The following is a 13925-nucleotide window of genomic DNA, read 5'->3' on the forward strand; positions in this document are numbered from 1 at the left end:
CACATGTAGAGACTTTTCTTGGAGTTAAACGCCAGTTTTTGTGCCAGTTTGGGCGTTTAACTCCAGCTTTTATGCCAGTTCTGGCGTTTTGACGCCAGAATTTCCATGCTGACTTGGAACGCCAGTTTGGGCCATCAAATCTCAGGCAAAGTATAGAATATTATATATTTCTGGAAAGCCAAAGATGTCTACTTTCCAACGCAATTAAGAGCGTGCAAATTGGGCTTCTGTAGCTCCAGAAAATTCACTTTGAGTGCAGGGAGGTCAGAATCCAACAGCAGTTGTAGTCCTTTTTTAGCCTCTGAATCAGATTTTTGCTCAGGTCCCTCAATTTTAGCCAGAAAATACCTGAAATCACAGAAAAATACACAAACTTATAGTAAAGTCGAGAAATGTGATTTTTGAATAAAAACTAATAAAAAAATAATAAAAACTAACTAAAATATACTAAAAACATACTAAAAGCAATGCCAAAAAGCGTATAAATTATCCGCTCATCACTAGGCATTGGAATTGGGGTCACCATCTTTGTCTAATAACCATATCCTGACAATTATGAGAAACCAAACTCATTAAGTCTACTTCTATACTTGAAGTACGTCAAATGGTTTGGTCAACATCAACCCATAAGTTCTAACTTCACTACTAATTGACTTAATAGAAGGTTAGCGTCAATGGCTATCAAAATGACCACTAAGGGCTCCCAAATCATCAAATCCATTTGACCCAATGACTCAAGTTTACCCAATTCCCTTAGCCTAAGCCAAGAGTAAAGAGAACTACTCCATAATCAAAGTAAACAATTCATCAAACACATGGTAAGCATTAATAAAAGACATGTTCAAATTGCAATTAAATTGAAATTAACAAGTACCCACTATCAATTATCAACATACAATCATTCAAACAACATAATCAATCATATTAATCATCAATGTAACATCAACAAGTCAAGATTCACAACATTCATGAAATGGGTATAAAATGACAATTGACAAGAATTCATAAAACTAACACAAGATCTAAGCAAAATTATACTAAGGAATTCAAATTAAACTATCAAAACTAGTAATTAACAAGATCCAATTCAGAATTCAACAAGGGAAGATCAAATTAAAACTAGATCTAGAGAGGAACAAGGTTTTCTCTCTCTAGAAGAACAAGGAACTAAAAACTAGCTAAAATTGTGTCTTAGTGTAAAATGATTGATCCCTCCTTTCCCCCTAGCATCCTTGGGTCTTTTCCATGCAGAAACAGCTTGAATTTGGGCCTGATGAGCCTCAGAAATCGCCAAGCATGATTTCTTTTAATGAGGTCACGTGCAGCTTCCCGCGCGTGCGCGCCATGCGTGCGTGCGCGCCGATTGCTTTTGTGATCCACGCGTGTGCGCCAAGTGCACGTGCGCGTCGATAGGAATCCTCTGATCCGCGTGGATGCATCCATCCTTGCGCGCCGCTTCCAGCCATCCTCATCCACGCGTGTGCGTGGAGTGCGCGTGCGCGCCAATGCTGATTTTCCCAAAAATTCAAATCTTCATATTCCTCCCTTTTGTACATGCTTTCTTTCTCTCTTCTAGGCCATTTTTACCCTATAATTTCTGAAATCACTCAACAAATATATCACGGCATCGAATGGCAATAGAAGAGGATTAAAATATGGCAATTTGAAGGCAAAACAAGCATGTTTTTCATCATGGAGCAATATTAGGAAGTGAACACAAAACCATGCATTTTTTGTGAATAAGTGTTAGAAATATTGACAAAACCCCCCAAATTCTACACAATATAAACCACAAAATTGGGGTTTATCAATGTTGAAGGCAATGTTTGAGGTAGCGTTGGACCTCCAACGTTCGTTTGGTCACGCGTACGCGTGAATGGTCAATTTTGCCATTTCACGCGTGCGCGTGACTCATTCTTACACGTTGATTAAGAAATTTTCCACTTTTACGCGTATGCGTCATCGACGTGTACGCATCATCCAAAATTTTTCTGGCTCCAGAATTGAATACATTCTAAGACGTTGGAGGTAACGTTGGACCTCCAACGTTCTCTCCAATGCCAGCACCAGCATTTTGTAGCTTCCCACGTTTGAGGCAACGTTGGATCACCAACGTTGGCACCCACTTTTTCTTTAAAAACGTTGCCTTCAACATTGGTGGATCAACGTTGCCACCAACATTGCATCTTCCTCTCTTCTTCAATACTTTTTGCTCTGTTACTTCCTCTTCTTTCTTACTTCTTCCTTGCCTTATTTCCACTTACAATCAATCAAACAATTGCCTCAAAGTTTGCTGTAATCATGAGGTATTTGCACCATTTATAATATCTAGTAAAAGTAGCATAAAACCTTATGAAAAAGCACATAAACAACCATGTTCAATTGACTTAGGCAATGCATGAAGTTTTAATCCAAACACTTACTTATTGTGCAAGAAAGTACATAAAAACTTAATGAAACAAGAGAAAAATGCTTGTGAAACTAGCATAAGATGACTTGTCATCACTCATCCTTCAAGCTTTGCCGCTATCCACTCAAAACGCATCTGCTCCAAATGTTCCATGCGGTGGATATCGTGCAAGATGTCCTGGAATAAATCCGAAAGAGACCGGAGAACCGGTAAAGGAGTCGATGAGGTTGGTAGACTTGATGGTGGTGCTACGGGTTCCTTCCTCTTCGAGGTTATCTTATCTGAGGATCCATCTAATTCTCCCCTTGGAATGAACTTGTTGCCTCTTGGAAACTCTAACATGATGTCCATTGGTTGCCTCTCTACCGCTGCTGCGTTTGCTAAGCGCATCACCATCGACAGAAATGGAATGTTGATATTTTTCTTCTCAACTAATTTCCAAATCGATTTGTGCAACAAAGGTACAATGGCTATATGCTTCCCTTCCATAATAGCCCAAAGTAGCAAAGCAGTTCTAAATCTAACATGGGTAGTGTGGGTGCTCGGGATGATGTAGTCCGCCACAATCTGATGCCATATACGATCTTCGGCATTCAAATCAGAGTATGCAATACTAGTGGGAACAGAATTCCTCCCTTTGCTATACTCCCAGGATGCACCAGGACAGCCTATTCTCTCAAGAATGGGAGTCAGAGATATTCTTCCTTTGAATACATCCACTTTTATCTTGAAGTAATCATCTTTCTCAAGCGGGATGTGGGGGATGTTCAGAATAGCTTCTAGAGCTTGATTGGACGTATCCAACTTCCTTCCCCGGAGGAATACTGACTTTGCTTCCCAAGCTTAGTAGTTCGCATAGAATTCCCGCACCATAGTTTCGTTGACTTCAATGGGTTCTCGCTCGAGAAATTCCCACTGAAGCGAGGCAATCCTTTGATGAATAGTCGCCTTGTACTGGCTTGGAACCTTCAACGGCCGCTCCCAATGGATAGTGCACTTCTCAATAGCTTCGTGTTGAGAGTCGGCTCTTCGGTTAACCAAGGTATTTGGTTTATCACCTCGGCGATGCCACCAAATGTCAGGAGTATGAGTGGTAGTTTGCTCAACCGGCGAAGTAACCGGTGCCTTACCCTTCTTTCACATACTAAAAATAAAATAGAAGAATTTCGAGATCGTAGGGCAACAATAATATAAAATCATTGAGGAAGCACTAACAAGGTTAAAAGAAGCTTTTAAAATAGTGTGGTTTATAAAAACACAGTGTGTATATTCCAATGATGCGTGCGGTTGGAACACACACACCGGCCGGATACAACGACAACTACACTGTTTACTGGACAAAGCTCACTGCTTCTCAAATAAGTGCTCAAGTTGCAAGGCTAATGCATGGACATAAAAGCAACTTCAAGCTCGCACCAATTGATTCATTAACACACTTTGAATGTAATGGTCATTGTGGTTGTTGGCAAGAAATTTCATTAGCAAAAGAGTGTACAACAACAATAACCATTCACTTAACGTGAAGTATCAGTTGCTCATCCTCAAGAAGTGGTAACCACATGTGCAATGTTCTAAGTTAAGGCCAAAAGATGTTTGATCAAGACATCATCTAAATTTGAACAATTGTAAAGTGATTACCGAATCAAAATTCCGAGATGAACAATGACAATTGAGTTTCACATAACACAATGCATTTCTAACCAAAATTCCACATCACAAATGAACAAGGAAATGCATTGGTGAATTCACTTAACTACCTTCAAAATTGAAGTTGCACAATTCATACAATATGCCTAACAAGAGATAAATTGAACACATATGATGGCCATGTCACATGAATCAAACAAAATGTTCATTGAGGCATTTAATCAAACATGTGGTATGCAATGTGCAAGCTTATCACAATTGATACTCAAATTCAATCATAATCAACCCATAATCAAATATCAACACTTGCAATACACAAAAGAACAGAAGAATCAATAAATTTAATCTAAGCAACATGAAAAAAAATTTAAAACAATTGCAAAAATCAACAAAAAAGGAAGATAAGAACCTGAAAATTGAAGATTGAAACAAACAAGAAATGAGGAAGAAACAATGGCACTTCTTATAGCCACTGCGAGTTTGAGGTGGTTGGGTTCAGCAGAAAAACGCAGGAGAGGGAGAACTCACCGGTGGTGAAGAGAGAAAAGAAAAGGAAAAGAAAGAAAGAAAAGAAAAGAGAAGAGAAAAGAGAGGTGAGAGAGAGAGAAGTTATGAGAGAGAGAGAGGTGGTGGCGGCCTGACGGCGGCGGTGGCCGGCGGCAGGGTCGCCTGGAACTGAGGGTCTCTCTTCTTTTTTTTTTTGTAAAATTGAACTACTCGAGGTACAGAGTCATGTGTGCGTGCGCACACAGGTCCGTGCACACGCACAAGGACAAAGATGGGGGAAGGTTGTTCACGCGCACAACCCATGATGACGCTCCCACCAGAGGAGCTGTCAATTGGTGTGCGGACGCACACGTCTGTGCGGCTACCCAAGAAGCGCGATAAAGGGACTGCATGCGTACGCACAAGGCAAAGGATAGCCTGACCAACGATTAATTCCCAAATCAAATTATCAATCCAAAGGATATGTCACACTTCAAAACCAATTCAATTCTGGGAGTTTCAATTCCCGGGTTGTCTCCCAAGGACACTTGAGACCAATGAGTGTGCAATCTTGGTTGTAAAGATCATGGGGTTTTCAATAAAGGGATAAACATATAAAGCAATGAAAGAACATGCAAAATTGTAATAAATGAACTAATAAAGGAATCGAAGAAGTAACTATGCAATATAGACAAGTAAAGTGTAAAAGGAACTAATGTAATGTGTATAAAGGAATTTAAGCATAAAAGGCATCTTGGCTTGGAGTGAGCTAAGGGTCCTTTCCTTGTTGGAACCACAACTATGGCAACTAGAATGGATCAATCCCTATATGATTAACCCTCACATTGGAGAGAAAGTTAAATGAGCATAATTGTTCTTAACCCACAAATCCTAAATTGCTTGCTAATTGCCTTAGCAACAACATAGCGTTAGTGGGAACAAGAACAATTAACAATCCAAAATTAACACTAAATGTTGGACATTCCAACTCTAGGAACCCAATTGCTCACTTTCCCCAAGCCAAGAGATAGAAAACTAGCATAAAATCAAACTTGACATTTTGTCAAACACTTGGTGGGCAAAAACCTTAAACATGGGAAAAATGAGAAAAAGCTTGGAACCAAAAGCAACAAATGATCTCAATCAACAATAAAGACTCAAGAAAGCATGTAACAATCATCAATCATTACATTCATCAACAACAGATAGAAATTTCAAAAGAGAAGTGAAATTGAGCTATAACTTGAATTATAAGAAAGTGTAAGAACAATGTAACTATAAAGAGTAGTAACAAAGAGATACTTACAATGGGATTTAGCAAAATCCAAGATCAAAATGGAAATGGCACTTGAATGTAAAAACCCTAGTATAAACCCTAGTAGAGAAGATGATGAAAAACTTAAAGGAAAAAACTATACAAAAGCTATCTACTACTACTCCTAAGCTACACTAATGTTATGCTATGGTATGGTCTTCATTTTCCCTTCCTTATAAGCTAAATGGCTTCAGAAATGGGCCTCCAAACCTTCAAAATCGTGAGTCACGTGATATTTTAATGAAGGGATGTGCGTCCACTTGTGCGGACGCACAGACGTGTGCGTCCGCACACTCTGCCAAAAATCTCTACCCGTGCGTACACACAAGTAGTTGTGTGCACGCACACTAAGCGATGCTTGATTGAACGCGCGACGCGCACGGTGCGACCTACGCGCACGCGTGGCTCTGATCCGATGGCTGTGCGTACACACGCAGGTCTGTGCGTACGCACACTAGGCTAAGCTCTTTGGTGCGTAGAAATCGTGACGGTTCCTTCCTTGGTAACGGCGCTAAAAACTTTATACGCACGTTCATAATCTTAATTCTTTGTCACAACTTCGCACAAATGACCAGCAAGTGCACTGGGTCGTCCAAGTAATAAACCTTACGTGAGTAAGGGTCGATCCCACGGAGATTGTCGGCTTGAAGCAAGTTATGGTCACCTTGTAAATCTCAGTCAGGCGGATTCAAATGGATATAGAGTTTTAATAATTAAAAGATAAATAAAACATAAACTAGGATAGAGATACTTATGTAATTCATTAGTGAGAATTTCAGATAAGCGTATAGAGATGCTTTCGTTCTTCTGAACCTCTGCTTTCCTGCTGTCTTCATCCAATCATTCCTACTCCTTTCCATGGCAAGCTTTATGTAGGGCATCACCGTTGTCAATGGCTACATCCCATCCTCTCCGTGAAAATGGTCCAATGCGCTGTCACTACATGGCTAATCATCTGTCGGTTCTCGATCATACTGGAATAGGATTTACTATCCTTTTGCGTCTGTCACTACGCCCAGCACTCGTGAGTTTGAAGCTCATCACAGCCATCCCTTCCCAGATCCTACTCGGAATACCACAGACAAGGTTTAGACTTTCCGGATCTCAAGAATGGCCATCCATGGGTTCTAAATTATACCACGAAGATTCTAATATCTCGGACTCGGTCCTCTGTATTAGATATCTAAGAGATATTCATTCTAGCTTGTTTGCATGTAGAACGGAAGTGTTTGTTAGGCACGCGTTCATAAGTGAGAATGATGATGAGCGTCACATAATCATCACATTCATCATGTTCTTGGGTGCGAATGGATATCTTAGAATAGGAATAAGCTTGAATTGAATAGAAAAACAGTAGTACTTTGTATTAATTTATGAGGAATAGCAGAGTTCCACACCTTAATCTATGGTGTGTAGAAACTCTACCATTTGAAAATACATAAGTGATAATGGTCCAGGCATGGTCGAATGGCCAGCCCCCATGAAAGTCTAAGATAGCATAAAAACTAATCAAAGATCCCTTACAAAGGTAGTAAAAAGTCCTATTTATACTAAACTAGTTACTAGGGTTTACAGAAATGAGTAAATGATGTAGAAATCCACTTCCGGGGCCCACTTGGTGTGTGCTTGGGCTGAGCATTGAGCTTTATACGTGTAGAGGTCTTTCTTGGATTTGAACGCCAGTTTGTAACCTGTTTCTGGCGTTTAACTCCACTTTGCAACCTGTTTCTGGCGTTTGACTCCAGAATGCAGCATGGAACTGGCGTTCAATGCCAGTTTATGTCATTTAAACTCGAGCAAAGTATGGACTATTATATATTTCTGGAAATCCCTGGATGTCTACTTTTTAACGCAATTGAGATCGCGCCATTTGGAGTTCTGTAGCTCCAGAAAAGCTACTTTGAGTGCAGGGAGGTCTGAATCCAACAGCATCTGCAGTCCTTCTTCAACCTCTAAATCTGATTTTTGCTCAGGTCCCTCAATTTCAGCCAGAAAATACCTGAAATCACAGAAAAAGACACAAACTTATAGTAAAGTCCAGAAATGTGAATTTTAATTAAAAACTAATAAAAATATACTAAAAACTAACTAAATCATACTGAAAACTATGTAAAAACAATGCCAAAAAGCGTATAAATTATCTGCTCATCACAACACCAAACTTAAATTGTTGCTTGTCCCCAAGCAACTGAAAATCAAATAGGATAAAAAGAAGAGAATATACTATAAATTTCAAAATATCAATGAAACTTAGCTCCAATCAGATGAGCGGGACTTGTAGCTTTTTGCCTCTTGAATAGTTTTGGCATCTCACTTTATCCATTGAGGTTCAGAATGATTGGCATCTATAGGAACTTGGAATTTAGATAGTGTTATTGATTCTCCTAGTTCAGTATGTTGATTCTTGAACACATCTACTTTATGAGTCTTGGCCATGGTCCTAAGCACTTTGTTTTCCAGTATTACCACCGGATACATAAATGCCACAGACACATAACTGGGTGAACCTTTTCAGATTGTGACTCAGCTTTGCTAAAGTCCCCAATTAAAGGTGTACAGGGTTCTTAAGCAAACTCTTCTTTTTGCTTTGGACCTTGACTTTAACCGCTCAGTCTCAAGTTTTCACTTGACACCTTCACGCCACAAGCACATGGTTAGGGACAACTTAGTTTAGCCGCTTAGGCTAGGATTTTATTCCTTTAGGCCGTCCTATCCACTGATGCTCAAAGCCTTGGATCCTTTTTATTACCCTTGCCTTTTGGTTTTAAGGGCTATTGGCTTTTTGCTCTTGCCTTTTGGTTTAAAAAGTTTTTGGCTTTTTTTGCTTGCTTTTTCTTTTTCTTTTTCTCTTTTTTTGCCTTTTTTTCGCATATTTTTTTTCTGCAAGCTTTTGTATTCACTGCTTTTTCTTGCTTCAAGAATCATTTTTATGATTTTTCAGATTATCAAATAACATGTCTCCTTTTCATCATTCTTTCAAGAGCCAACATATTTAACATTCATAAACAACAACTTCAAAAGACATATGCACTGTTCAAGCATTCATTCAGAAAACAAAAAGTGTTGCCACCACATCAAAATAATTAAACTAGTTTCAAGGATGAATTCGAAACCATGTACTTCTTGTTCTTTTGTAATTAAAACATTTTTCATTCAAGAGAGGTGATGGATTCATATTCATAAATTTAAGGCATATACACTTAGACACTAATGATCATGTAATAAGACACAAATATAAATAAACATAAAGCTCAAAAATAAAAAAACAGGAAAATAAATAAACAAGGAGATTAAGAAATGAGTCCACCTTAGTGAGGGTGGCGTCTTCCTCTTCTTGAAGAACCAATGGTGCTCTTGAGCTCCTCTATGTCTCTTCCTTGTCTTTCTTGCTCCTCCCTCATAGCTCTTTGATCTTATCTAATTTCATGAAGGATGATGGAGTGCTCTAGGTGCTCCATCCTTAGTTGTCCCATGTTGGAACTTAATTCTCCTAGGGAAGTGTTGATTTGTTCCCAATAGTTTTGTGGAGGGAAGTGCATCCCTTGAAGCATCTCAGGGATTTCATGGTGAGGAATCTCCTCATGCTCATGTTGAGGTCCATGATCTCTTGTTTGCTCCATCCTTTTCTTAGTGATGGGCTTATCCTCTTCAACGAGGATATCTCCCTCTATGTCAATTCTAGCTGAATTGCAGAGGTGGCATATAAGGTGAGGAAAGGCTAACATTGCCCAAGTGGAGGACTTGTCAGCCACCTTGTAAAGTTCTTGAGGTATAATCTCATGAAATTCCACCTCCTCTCCAATCATGATACTATGGATCATGATGGCCCGGTCTATAGTAACTTCAGACCGATTACTAGTAGGAATGATTGAGCGTTGAATGAACTCTAGCCATCCCCTAGCCACTGGTTTGAGGTCATGCCTTCTTAGTTGAACCGGCTTGCCTCTTGAGTCAATTTTCCATTGAGCTCCTTCCTCACATATGTCTATGAGGACTTGGTCCAACCTTTGATCAAAGTTGACCCTTCTTGGCAAGTTGAACGTCAGCCTTACATTTTTCGGACTGAAATGTAAGTATTTTCCCCGAACCATAGTAAGCCAATGCTTTGGATTTGGGTTCACACTTTGATCATGGTTCCTTGTGATCCATGCGTTTGCATAGAACTATTGAACCATTAGGATCCCGACTTGTTGAATGGGGTTAGTGAGAACTTCCCAACCTCTTCTTTGAATCTCAAATCGGATCTCCGGATACTCATTCCTTTTGAGCTTGAAAGGAACCTCAGGGATCACTTTCTTCTTAGCCACAAATTCATAGAAGTGGTCTTGATGGACCTTTGAGATGAATCTCTCCATCTCCCATGACTCAGAGGTGGAAGCAATTGCCTTCCCTTTCATCTTTCTAGAGGTTTCTCTGGCCTTAGGTGCCATAAATGGTTATGGAAAAATAAAAATCAATGCTTTTACCACACCAAACTTAAAATGTTTGCTCGTCCCCGAGCAAAAGAAGAAAGAAAGAAGTAGAAGAAGAAGAGAAATGGAGGAGAGGGAGAGAGAGTAGGTTTCGGCCAAGTGGAAGAAGAGAGGGTTGTGTTGTGTGAAATAGAAGAAGGAATGAGGGCTTTATATAGAAGTGGGGAGGGGTTTAGGGTTCGGCCATTTAGGGTTGGGTTTGAGAGGGAAAATATTTTGAATTTGAAGGTAGGTGGGGTTTATGGGGAAGAGAAGATGGATGTGAGTGGTGAGGGGGTGATGTGAAAGAGTGATTGAAGTGATTGGTGAAGGGCATTTGGGGAAGAGAGTTATGAAAAGGTGTGAAGAGGAGAGAATAGGGTTAGGTGGGGATCCTGTGGGGTCCACAGATCCTGAGGTGTCAAAGATTTTTTATCCCTGTACCCTTTAGACGTGTAAAACGCCCTATACATGCAATCCTGGCGTTTAACGCCAGACTGCTGCCTGTTTCTGGCGTTAAACGCCACTTCCATGCTCTGTTCTGGCGTTTAACGCCAGGTAGATGCTTGTTTCTGGCATTAAACGCCAGCTTGGTGCCTGTTTCTGGCGTTAAACGCCAGACAGATGCTTGTTTCTGGTGTTTAAATGCCAGACTGTTCTCCTCCAGGGTGTGCTATTTTTCATTCTATTTTTCACTCTGTTTTTGATTTTTCAGTAGTTTTTGTGACTTCACATGATCATCAACCTAAAGAAAACATAAAATAACAATTGAAAATAAATAAATATAATTAGATAACATTGGGTTGCCTCCCAACAAGCGCTTCTTTAATGTTAATAGCTTGACAGTGAGCTCTCATGGAGCCTCACAGATGTTCAGAGCAAGGTTGGAACCTCCCAACACCAAACTTAGAGTCTGAATGTGGGGGTTCAACACCAAACTTAGAGTTTGGTTGTGGCCTTCCAACACCAAACTTAGAGTTTGACTGTGGAGGCCTTGGTTGACTCTGCAGTGAGAGAAGCTTTTGATGCTTCCTCTCCATGGTTACAGAAGGAGATGCTTGAGTTTGAAACACAAGGTTGTCCTCATTCAGTTGAAGAACTAACTCTCCTCTGTCCACATCAATCACAGCTCTTGCTGTGGCTAGAAAGGGTCTTCCAAGGATGATGGATTTATCCTCTTCCTTCCTAGTGTCTAGGATTATGAAATCAGCAGGGATGTAAAGGCCTTCAACCTTTACTAGCACGTCTTCTACTAGTCCATAAGCCTATTTTCTTGAGTTATCTGCCATCTCTAATGAGATTCTGGCAGCTTACACCTCAAAGATTCCCAGTTTCTCCATTACAAAGAGTGGCATGAGGTTTATCCCTGACCCAAGGTCACATAGAGCCTTCTCAAAGGTCATGGTGCCTATGGTACAAGGTATTAAGAACTTTCCAGGATCCTGTTTCTTCTGAGGCAATGTCAGTTGATCCAGATCACTCAGTTCATTGATGAGCAAGGAAGGTTCATCTTCCCAAGTCTCATTACCAAATAACTTGGCATTCAGCTTCATGATTGCACCAAGGTACTTGGCAACTTGCTCTTCAGTAACATCTTCATTTTCTTCAGAAGAAGAATACTCATCAGAGCTCATGAAGGGTAGAAGGAGGTTCAATGGAATCTCTATGGTCTCTAATTGAGCCTCAGATTCCTTTAGTTCCTAAGAGAGAAACTCCTTGTTGATCACTGGACGTCCCAGGAGGTCTTCCTCACTGGGATTCACATCCTCTCCCTCCCTTGTAGGTTCGGCCATGGTGATTAAATCAATGGCTTTGCACTCTCTCTTTGGATTTTCTTCTGTATTGCTTGGGAGAGTACTAGGAGGAGTTTCAGTGACCCTTTTACTCAGCTGGCCCACTTGTGCCTCCAGATTTCTAATGGAGGACCTTGTTTCATTCATGAAACTTAAAGTGGCCTTAGATAGATCAGAGACTATATTTGCTAAGCTAGATGGATCCTGCTCAGGACTCTCTGTCTGTTGCTGAGTGGATGATGGAAAAGGTTTGCTATTGCTAAACCTATTTCTTCCACCATTATTAAAGCCTTGTTGAGGCTTTTGTTGATCCTTCCATGAGAAATTTGGATGATTTATCCATGAGAGATTATAGGTGTTTCCATAGGGTTCACCCATGTAATTCACCTCTGCTATTGTAGGGTTCTCAGGATCATAAGCTTCTTCTTCAGAAGATGCCTCTTTAGTACTGTTGGATGATTCCTTCAATCCATTCAGACTCTGAGAGATCATATTAACTTGCTGAGTCAATATTTTATTCTGAGCCAATATGGCATTCAGAGTATCAATTTCAAGAACTCCCTTCCTCATAGGCGTCCCATTATTCACAGGATTCCTTTCAGAAGTGTACATGAACTGGTTATTTGCAACCATGTTAATGAGTTCTTGAGCTTCTGCAGGCGTTTTCTTTAGGTGAATGGATCCACCTGCAGAATGGTCCAGTGACATCTTTGATAACTCAGACAGACCATCATAGAATATATCCAGGATGGTCCATTCTGAAAGCATGTCAGAAGGACACTTTTTGGTCAGTTCCTTGTATCTCTCCCAAGCTTCATAGAAGGATTCACCTTCTTTCTGTTTGAAGGTTTGAACATCCACTCTAAGCTTACTAAGCTTTTGAGGAGGAAAGAACTTGGCTAAGAAAGCCGTGACCAGCTTATCCCAAGAGCTCAGGCTATCTTTAGGGTGAGAGTCCAACCATGCTCTAGCTCTGTCTCTTACAGCAAACAGGAAAAGCATAAGCCTGTAGACCTCGGGATCAACCCCATTGGTCTTAACAGTATCACAGATTTGCAAGAATTCAGTTAAGAACTGAAAAGGATCTTCAGATGGAAGTCCATGAAACTTGCAGTTCTGTTGCATCAGAGAAACTAATTGAGGTTTAAGCTCAAAGTTGTTTGCTCCAATGGCAGGAATTGAGATGCTTCTTTCATGTAAATTGGAATTTCGTGCAGTAAAGTCACCAAGCATCTTCCTTGCATTGTTATTATTTTCGGCCATGTCTCCTTCTTTTTCGAAAATTTCTGTCAGATTTTCTCCAGAGAGTTGTGCTTTAGCTTCCCTTAGCTTCCTCTTCAGAGTCCTTTCAGGTTTAGGATCAGCTTCAACAAGAATGTTCTTATCCTTGTTCCTGCTCATATGAAAAAGAAGAGAACACAAAAGAAAATATGGAATCTTCTATGTCACAGTATAGAGATTCCTTATGCAAGTATAAAAAGAGAAGAATATAAGAAGGAGAAAAGGAAAAATTCGAACACAGAGAGGGGGATGGGGTTCGAATTTTTGGGTGGAGGAGAAGTGTTAGTAGATGAATAATTAATTAAAAGGAGATGAGAGAGAGGGAATTTCGAAATTTAATTAAAAATAAAATTTAAAGTTAAATTTTGAAAATTAAAATTGAAATCAAATTAAATTAAAAATTAAAACAATTAGTTAATAAAAAAATTTGAAAAAGGGGGAAGGGATTTTCGAAAATTAGAGAGAGAGAATTAGTTAGGTAGTTTTGAAAAAGATATGATTGAAACAAAAAGATAGGATTGATAAAAAAAAGATTTGAAAAT

At 39.8% G+C, this 13925-nt stretch overlaps 1 non-coding gene across 1 annotated transcript; it reads left to right on the forward strand.

Moving 5' to 3' along the window:
* The first annotated feature begins 12864 nt into the window (after positions 1-12864).
* LOC148577858 (small nucleolar RNA R71) lies at positions 12865-12972 on the forward strand. The gene has a single exon (XR_015904657.1). It is a non-coding gene; the product is annotated as a small nucleolar RNA R71 (small nucleolar RNA).
* Positions 12973-13925: the final 953 nt, after the last annotated feature.

This window comes from Arachis ipaensis, chromosome B1, assembly GCF_059453495.1.
Source record: "Arachis ipaensis isolate K30076 ecotype BB chromosome B1, ASM5945349v1, whole genome shotgun sequence".
Classification (NCBI taxonomy): Eukaryota; Viridiplantae; Streptophyta; class Magnoliopsida; order Fabales; family Fabaceae; genus Arachis; species Arachis ipaensis.